Source organism: Dasypus novemcinctus, chromosome 13 (assembly GCF_030445035.2).
Source record: "Dasypus novemcinctus isolate mDasNov1 chromosome 13, mDasNov1.1.hap2, whole genome shotgun sequence".
NCBI classification, from domain to species: Eukaryota; Metazoa; Chordata; class Mammalia; order Cingulata; family Dasypodidae; genus Dasypus; species Dasypus novemcinctus.
Window position 1 is genome coordinate 79,600,679 of NC_080685.1, and position 9,102 is coordinate 79,609,780.

Here is a 9,102-nt window from a genome sequence, read left to right on the forward strand (position 1 = left end):
TGAGCAAGCTCAGGAGGAAATCAAGAAACAAATACAATTTATAATAGTAAATTAATAAATCATAGACCTAGGAATAAATTTAACTAAAGATGTAAAAAAATTATACACAAGAGAACTGCACAACACTATTCAAGGGAATCAAAGAAGACCTAAATAAATGGAAGAATATTCCCTGTTCATGGATAGAAAGACTAAATATTATTAAGATGTCTAACCTACTGAAACTGATCTACACATTCAATGCAATCCCAATAAAAATCAACACAGCATTTTTTAAGGAACTAGAAAAACTAACTATGAAATTTATTTGGAAAGGAAAGAAACCCCGAATAGCCAGAGACATATTGAAAAAGAAAAAGAAAATTGGAGGAATCACACTACCTGACTTCAAAACATACTACAAACTAGAGTAGTGAGAACAGCATGGTATTGGCACAAGGAGAGACACACTGACCAATGGAACCGAAATGAGAGCTCTGATATAGATCCTCATATATATAGTCATATAATATTCAATAAAGCCACCAAACCCTCTCAACTGGGAGAGAATGGCCTCTGCAACAAATGGTGCCTGGAGACCTGGGTATCCATATGTAAAAGAATGAAAGAGGATTACCATCTCACACCTTATACAAAAATCAACTCAAGATGGATCGAAGACCTAAATATAAGAGCCAAGACCATAAAGACTTTGGAAAGCAGTGTAGGGAAGCATCTACAGGACCTTGTAATAGGAAATGGCTTTATGAACTTCACACCAAAAGCACGAGCAGCAAAAGAACAAATAGATAAATGGGACCTCCTCAAAATTAAAGCCTTATGCACCTCAAAGGAGTTTGTCAAGAAAGTGAAGAGAGCCTACACAATGGGAGAAAATATTTGATAACCACATATCTGATAGGAGACTTATAACCTGCATATACAAAGATCTCCTATATCTCAAAAATAAAAAGGCAACCCATTTTAAAAATGGGAAAAAGATTTAAACAGATATTACTCCAAAGAAGAAATACAAATGGCTAAAAAGCACATGAAAAAATGCTCCAAATCTCTAGCTATTAGGCAAATGCAAATCAAAACTACAATGAGATACCATCTTACTCCCATTAGATTGGCAACTATGAAAAAACAGAAGACTACAAATGCTGGAGAGGATGTGGAGGAATGGGAACATTCATCCACTGCTGGTGGGAATGCAGAAGGATCCAGCCATTCTGGAGGACAGTTTGGCGATTTCTCAAAAAACTAGCTATAGATTTGCCATATGACCCAGCAATTCCACTGCTGGGCACATACCCAGTAGAACTGAAAACAAGGACACAAACTGATACATGCACACCAATGTTCATAGCAGCATTGTTCACTATTGCCAAAAGTTGGAATCAACCCAAATGCCCATCAACAGATGAATGGATAAATAAAATGTGGTATATACATACAATGGAATACTACTCAGCTTTAAGAACAAATACATTACAAACACATGTGATAACACGAATGAATCTTGAGAATCTTATGTTGAGTGAAGCAGCCCAGGCATTGAAGATACAAATACTACATAACCTCAATGATATGAAATAAGTAAACCAAGCTGCCTCAGAGAGCTAGAGATTGGATGATAGCCTTAAAGGAAATTGGGGGGTAGAGGAAGGATATAAGCTGACACTTATGATAAGCTGGAGGTAAGTATTTGTACAAGGAAGGAATAAAATGGGGGCATAGGGTTACCTTTGGGTGGGGCTTTGTGGGCTTGAGGGGTGCTAGGGATGGATGGATGGGGAATATTGCCCAAGAAATTGGGGAGAGGGTGGGGGAACATACAAACATAGGAGATTATCAGATATTTGGTTGAGAGTATAATGCTGAGAAAACGTTACAAAAATATAATGAGGAAGGTTACCTGTTTAAGATGCTTAAAGGGGATAATCTGATGCAGGACAGGCTCCTAGGGAGTGTGTGAGTGCTCATTTTGTCATAGTGGGTTATAACATTGGATAGAAACCCATATAATGAGAGTGAAGATATACCCGCATCCTTTGGAGGACTGATGTCCTCAAATAGAGGGAATTGTATCTTTCGAGAGAAATGGTGGCTCCCAATGCATTAGGGCAGTTGAGCATGTCAAGCCCTCAGCACTGTTGCAAGTATCTCTGAACATGGCCATTCAAGCAATGAAGATTGACTGTCACTCTGGGCCCTAAGGGGAGGGAGAAAGAGGTATTGAATAGATAGAATCAATATAACTGTGTGGGCAATAGAAGTGTTCCACAAGATTACACATGGATGGATATAAGACATGTTAAATTACACCAAAAATATATAGGAGCTGATAGGCTAAAATGTAAATCATAATATAAAACATAAGAAAACTAAAAACTTAGAAAATTGTATACAATTTAGACTATAGTCTAAAATATAAACCACAATATAAACCTAAATGTTACTTTGTTTGAAAGCTATTGTCTCAATATCTGTACATCAGTTTTAGTAAATATAGTATGAATATGTAAAAAGATTATTCCTGTGGAAGGGAAAAGGGTTTTCTGTTGGATATGTGGGAGTACTGTATATTGTATATATGAATTACTGTGATCTAAAACTTTTGTGAAGATAAGCTTAATAATTAGGAAAAAAATATATAAGAAAGAGAAAGGACGTAGACACTGAGGAAAAGATGGAAGAAGTTGCCTTGACAATTTGCATACAGGGCAACACTTATTGCAGTGATGGAAGGCAAAACATCAAAAACAAAGCTTTTGCATTTTTAAATTTTTTTGATACCTTAATTTATTTTTACCTTAATTTTTCTAAATTAATATGTATTCCATATCTAACCTTTAAACTCATCACTATATTCCATTTTACTATTAATGGAACCTGGCAATATATTGGACTTCATTTTTTAAGAAGTTTTGGATCACAGAGAGTTTCAACAATGGCAGGGGAGGAATACTGGTGTGGGATGTTATTGCAGGGGACACATGGTTGTCAGGGAGTTCTCCAGGGCATGTATCCAGGGTACATAAAAATGTTTGGATATTTTCATAGTGGTTACAATTAAAAATAACAACTGAGGGAGTGCTGAGTTCCTAGCCAGGGGAGCTCTCTCACAGTCCCTAAAGGAACAGCAACAATCCCTCAAGTACAACGGCAAAGACCAAAAAAGAAGGAAGGTCCAACAATGAGCCCTTGATACTAATGACTATGCTTGTAAGCCTGTGCACCTGAAATAAGAACAAGGCCTAGAGCTGCAGTGTGCCTAAGAGTTACCTCCTGAGAGCCTCTGTGTTGCTCAAATATGGCCAGTCTCAAAGCCAAACTCAGCATGTAAATGTGTTGCCTTCCCCCCAGCATGGGACATGGTTCCCAGGGATGAGCCTCCCTGGCACCGAGGGATTACTACCAAGTACCAGCTGATGATGGAACTAGAAAATGACCTTGAATAAAAGGGTCAACTCAGACCAGCAGAATATCTCATTCTACTTATAATACCAGGAGTTAAAATGCTTTTTGACCTGAATAAAAGGGGGAAATGGAAAGGACAAATGAGTTTTTATTGCTATGAGTGTCCAAAAAGAGCTGGGAGGTTATCAGAGGGATTGCCTTTATGTACACCTGAGCAGAGTCCCAGAGATAGATAAAAGTAGATTCAACCCCAGGTATTGGTTCTTCTGAAGGCTACAGAGACCCACACATTCTATGGTCATGGCAGATGGAGTTCAGTGCCATGTCAGCTGGCCCTACATTGGAGTTTGTGTTTCTGTGAGATGGAACTGGACTCATATGTGATCTTTGTTCACAAACCTCTCCTTTTACTTTTATTGGAACTGTAGTTGGTGCTAGGGTTTAATGTATACCCATGGGACCTGAATCTCTGGGCTGACCATGTGATAGCCAGGCCCTGAGCCTCAACAGACTTACAGTTCCTACCCTCTGGTTTATTGAACTTACCCCACTCAGCCAACATGGAGGTGAAGAAGGTCAATCACCACACCAGTGAGCCAAGAGTGCCTACAACTGAAAGCAGGAGAATTGCATCCAGCATCCATGTGGAATCCAAGCCCTCTCTTGATATAGATGTCGAGTGGACACAACCATTCTAAGGTCCACAGGATGGAGGAATAGAGTATGGATTAGAATGGACTTACTGATATTCTCTTCATGAACTATCATGATTAGTAATAGAAGAAAATGTGGCATTGGTGTGGAGAAGGTTGCCATGGTGGCTGCTGGGGGTAGGGAGTGGGAGGAAGAGATGTGATGTGGGGCATTTTCGGGGGTTGATGTTGTCCTGGGTGGTGCTGCAGGGACAGTTACCGGACATTGTATGTTCTCCCATGGCCCACTGGGTGGACTGTGGGAAAGTGTGGGCTATGATGTGGACCATTGACCATGAGGTGCAGTGGTGCTCAGAGATGTATTCACCAAATGCAATGAATGTCTCATGATGATGGAGGAGGTTGTTGTTATGGGAGGAGTGGGATGAGGGGGTGAGGGTTATATGGGGACCTCATATTTTTTTTTTTAATGTAACAATATAAAATAAAGACAAAAAATAAAATAAAATGTAAAAAGATAATAGTAGGCATTTTATTTTAGTAATAGAGGGAAAAAATTATTTTTCATTGTTAAAATTAAAATAGAAGATTCCCAGTAGAATGAAGATAACTTTTTATTACTATTTACTTAAATATGCACCTTGTGGTAGACTTCAGACAAGTTTTATTATCACAAAGTTATTCTTTACCACCAATACCAATCCAGGTTTTTAGTTAACAATGACTTCTAGAACTAGAACCATTTAAATGTTTTCAGTTTGGAAGATGTTTTTACAAACTCTTTATAATTGACTGCAACCACATAGAGTAGTTACCTTACATTTAAATAAACTTATTAAATTATAATTACTAACCACAGATGTTTATTTATGTAAGAGAGCATATCTACAATTTTTCTTCCTTCATATCACCAAAAATTTTATACATACAATGTTAATTTACTTAATGGGTAATTTATAAACTAAGAGAGATTACACCCAAGCTAAATAAAATTGAAACAATTATAGTTTATGCAGGGAATGTTCTCTTTTTTTTCTTTACAGGAAGCTAAAACTTCTTTTCTTTGTTTAAATTCTGAAACTGAATAATTTTTAAAAGCATACTGACTACCAGGTTCTGAAACACATTACAATCACATAATTTGTTTAATCATAATCCAGGAAAGATCTCGCCATAGTTTTTATCGACCTTCCTTTACTTACTGAAATCTGGCAACAGAACCACTAACCACTCTTATTTTAAGGCTGTCAAAAAGTTTAAACTGGGGAATTATAGGGCAAACCAATTCTTAATTCCCTAGCCTAGTAGATGAAACCTCCCACACCTAGTTCCACCCTCAAAGCTCTTGCAAAGAAAAGGCCCTTTCCCAATAGTTCTTATAATCAGATTTCTATATGACTTTCCCATCGTGCTTAGTCTAATTTGGGGCCCAGGAATATATATTCACATAACTGCATATTCACCTTTTAGCAATTTGCATAGACCTCCTTTAAGAATTATCATTTGTTATTTTGATATTATTATCTTGATGTATGAAGATATACAACTAATTGATGTTATAATTTGCATTATTTTATATATCGTTCAGTTTAATTTAGGCTCTAGATATATATATTATTTATATAACTGCATATTTAACCAACAATGAGCAAATAGGCAGACATGAATAGGTTTGACACAGAAACTTAACTTAGTTACTTAAAACTTTCATTTTTTACAAAACAAGTGTGACTGAAAAATAATTGAAGATTTCTAAAAGTTGTTTTTTGTTTCTTTTTTTTAATTTGCACTATAACCCTGCAGCTTTGCACAAGAATTTTGTTTCTTAACTAATGGCTTGTAACCAAAATGTTCCCAATGCTTTAACAATTCTCTTTTGTTTCAGAACTTTATATTTTACCTTGAATTTAGCAGAATTTTGAATGAGCAACAAGACTAATTCCATGTATATTTACCAAGGCTATTGAAGCCTCAGGGAGACTGGTTTCTCTCATGAATTGCCACTCTTAGGAACACTGACAGTCAAGGCAGGAGACTGTCTTTATTTCCCAGTCCTTGGAGATAATAAAACTCCAGTTGCCGTTCAACTCCAAGGGCTAAGAATTTCACCAGGCAGTGATTTAGTTCACACCTGGAATCATGAGAGAAAGCAGGGTTACTAATACCAATAGGAGAGGAGACAGGGATGTCCCACATCTGCTTTTCCCTGGAATATAAGGCAGAAGTTGTTATGAAATAGCCATAGGCAAAGGCAAGGGGTGAGGCTAGGCTTGAAGTAATCATAAATGAAGACAAGGTTAGTTTAGAATTTACCCTTACAATAATAGGTTCAGGCTAAATTCACCCAGTTGTAATTTCAGTTATTATCCTTCTGGTGTTTTAAAATATAAATGCATCTATAAATGATCTTGACTCTTAGTTATACAGTTTTCTTTAAGTTTTAACCTCAAGGTGAATTGGATACCTTTATTAATTAAGTTACAAGAATTTTATTAGAACAATTCTGTGAAGTTCTGCCTTTTCCTAATAATGGAACAAATTCTCATTTGCAAGTTATGCATTTAATTCACCAGCAAGAGAGTATGGGCATTTAAAGATTCATTTTTTTTTTTTTTAATTTTTTAATTTTTTATTGACTTTGTAATAATATTACATTAAAAATATATATGTGAGGTCCCATTCAACCCCACCCCCCCACCCCCCCTCTCCCCCCCCCCAACAACACTCGTTCCCATCATCATGACACATCCATTGGATTTGGTAAGTACATCTTTGGGCACCTCTGCACCTCATATACATTGGTTCACATCATGGCCCATACTCTCCTCTATTCCATCAAGTGGGCCCTGTGAGGATTTACAATGTCCGGTGATTACCTCTGAAGCACCATCCAGGGCAGCTCCATGTCCCGAAGACGCCTCCACCTCTCATCTCTTCCTGCCTTTCCCCATACCCTTTGTCCATTATGTCCACTTTTCCCAATCCAATGCCACCTCTTCTATGTGGACATTGGATTGGTTGTGTCCATTGCACCTCTATGTCAAGAGTCGGGGTTTGGTCTCTACAAGATGAAAATTTGTCAGCCATCGTGAAGGAACGGTTTGAACCACAAATCAAGGCCACAGAAAGTGAAATTCGCTATTCTAGGTGGAAGAAAGCTGTGGTGAAGTCCATGGGTTGGGTTACACGTCAGTCTCCTGAAAGTGCAAACCCTAGTATCTTCTATAGTTTGCCCTTAGGCTTTTTTATAGTGAGTAGAATTGGAGCAAGATACATCTCTGGTATCCCATAATAATATTAACTCGTAAATTCCAGCATCTTTTTTTCACTTAATGGAAAAGTTCAGGAATTCTGTCTCTTAATGCCATGACAGTATCATAGACTATAATTTTATTTATAAACCACTTGCTGTGGTTTTTTTTTTTGTTTTTTTTTTTTTTTTTCCCTCCGTCCCATCTTTATTGAGTGAGGGGTCCTGGTCTGGAGAGGGCAGGGCAGGCCCTGGGCACAGCTGCTCAGGGCGCCTGAGGCCAGCATGCTGGGCCGTTCTGGACGGCGCGTCCTCTGGAGAGGGCTTCACTCAGGCCCGCTGGGGCCGCCCTGGGGACTGGCGCCGTCCTCCCTGGAGATGGCTTCGCTCAGGCCCTGCAGGTCGTCCAGCAGGGCAAAGAGCGACCCTCTCTTGGACTCCCTGGTGGAGTCAGCCACCGTGGGAGGGGACCCGAGAGGCCTGGGGCTGGGGGCCGGCGTCCTCTTGTCCAGCAGGGAAGGGAGAACTGCCAACAGCCGCTGCTGCTTGTAACGGGAGAGGAGACCCTCCTGCCGCAAGGTGGCCAGCATGAGGTTCTTGTCCCTCTCCAGCTCCTGCAGGCGCCGGGTCAGCCGCAGCCCCTCCTCCTTCCGGGCCTCGTCCTGCAGGTTCCTGAGCTCCTGGTTCCGCTCCTTTTCCCGGGCAGATTTGCGCTGGATCTGGCGCAGGGAGACCACGGCCTTGGTGTGCTCCCTCCGAGCCTCGCTCAGCCTCCTCTCCGTTTCTGACAGCTGTTCCCGCAGCCGCGTCTCCACCTCCGTCACCTTCTCCTGCAGGGCTTTCCCGTAAATCTCCTGCTGCTGGGTCAGCTCCTGCCGGAGGCTGGCGGGCTCCGCCGTGCTCTCCTGCTGGCCTTGGCGCGCCGCCTCCAGCTGCAGCCCCACGCTGGCCAGGGACTCCTGGGCCCGCTGCAGCTCCTGCTCCAGCTGCTGGGCCACCACGCTCAGCTGCTGCCGCTCTGCCTCCCCTTGCTCCCGGGCCCGGCCCACCTCCTGCTGGATGAGGCGGGCACTCAGCTGCAGCTCTGCGTCCAGGCGGTTGCGCTCTTCCCGCAGCTGCTGCAACTCGAGGCTCACGTCTGTGGGGGGTGGGGGTGGGGGTGGGGGCGAGGGTGGGGGGCAGCTCTCCTGGCGCAGCTGGGCAAGGGCCACTTTCCGAGCCATCAGGCCCTGAATGGTATATTTAAAGATTCATTTTTAAACTACCTTTTTACTATGACTTCTTAGGCACCAGCAACTGACAAAAGTCAAACAGATTTTAAATTGGAGGTTCATCCCTTTTTTTTTTCTTCCTCTGTAGTTTCACAACCCTGAAGTTCCCAGCCAGACCATTAAAAAGGCTATCAAGTGATTAGAGATAGATTGTTTTCAAGCAATAGCCTCCTTCCTTTAGAAAAGTTTACAGCTTTAAAACATTTCAAAGCATTTTACATAGTCTCACAGAATCTGGGCATATTGCAAATTTATTTTGGCCTTTGATACCTTAGGGAGGGAACTTTATTGCACTTATTTTGATCCTACTCTGCATGCCCTTCACCTCCCCTCTTCCAGGCACTCAGTTGCACAGGGATCAAATAGGAATGCAGCTTATGAATAGAAGGTGTGGACTCACTGGAAAGGGGCAAGCCACTCTCCCCTTTCCAGCTTTCTGCCAAAATAGACTGAAAGAATCTACTCAAATTTGGCACCCCTCCTGGGGACTAGCCACCCTGACTGGGGCTGCCCCAACAAACCC

The 9,102-nt window shown here is 41.1% G+C and overlaps 1 pseudogene; it reads right to left on the reverse strand.

Annotated features, from left to right (window-relative positions):
• Nucleotides 1-7,497: 7,497 nt before the first annotated feature.
• On the reverse strand, nt 7,498-8,540 carry LOC101446896 (coiled-coil alpha-helical rod protein 1 pseudogene; annotated as a pseudogene).
• Between the last annotated feature and the right edge of the window lie 562 nt (nt 8,541-9,102).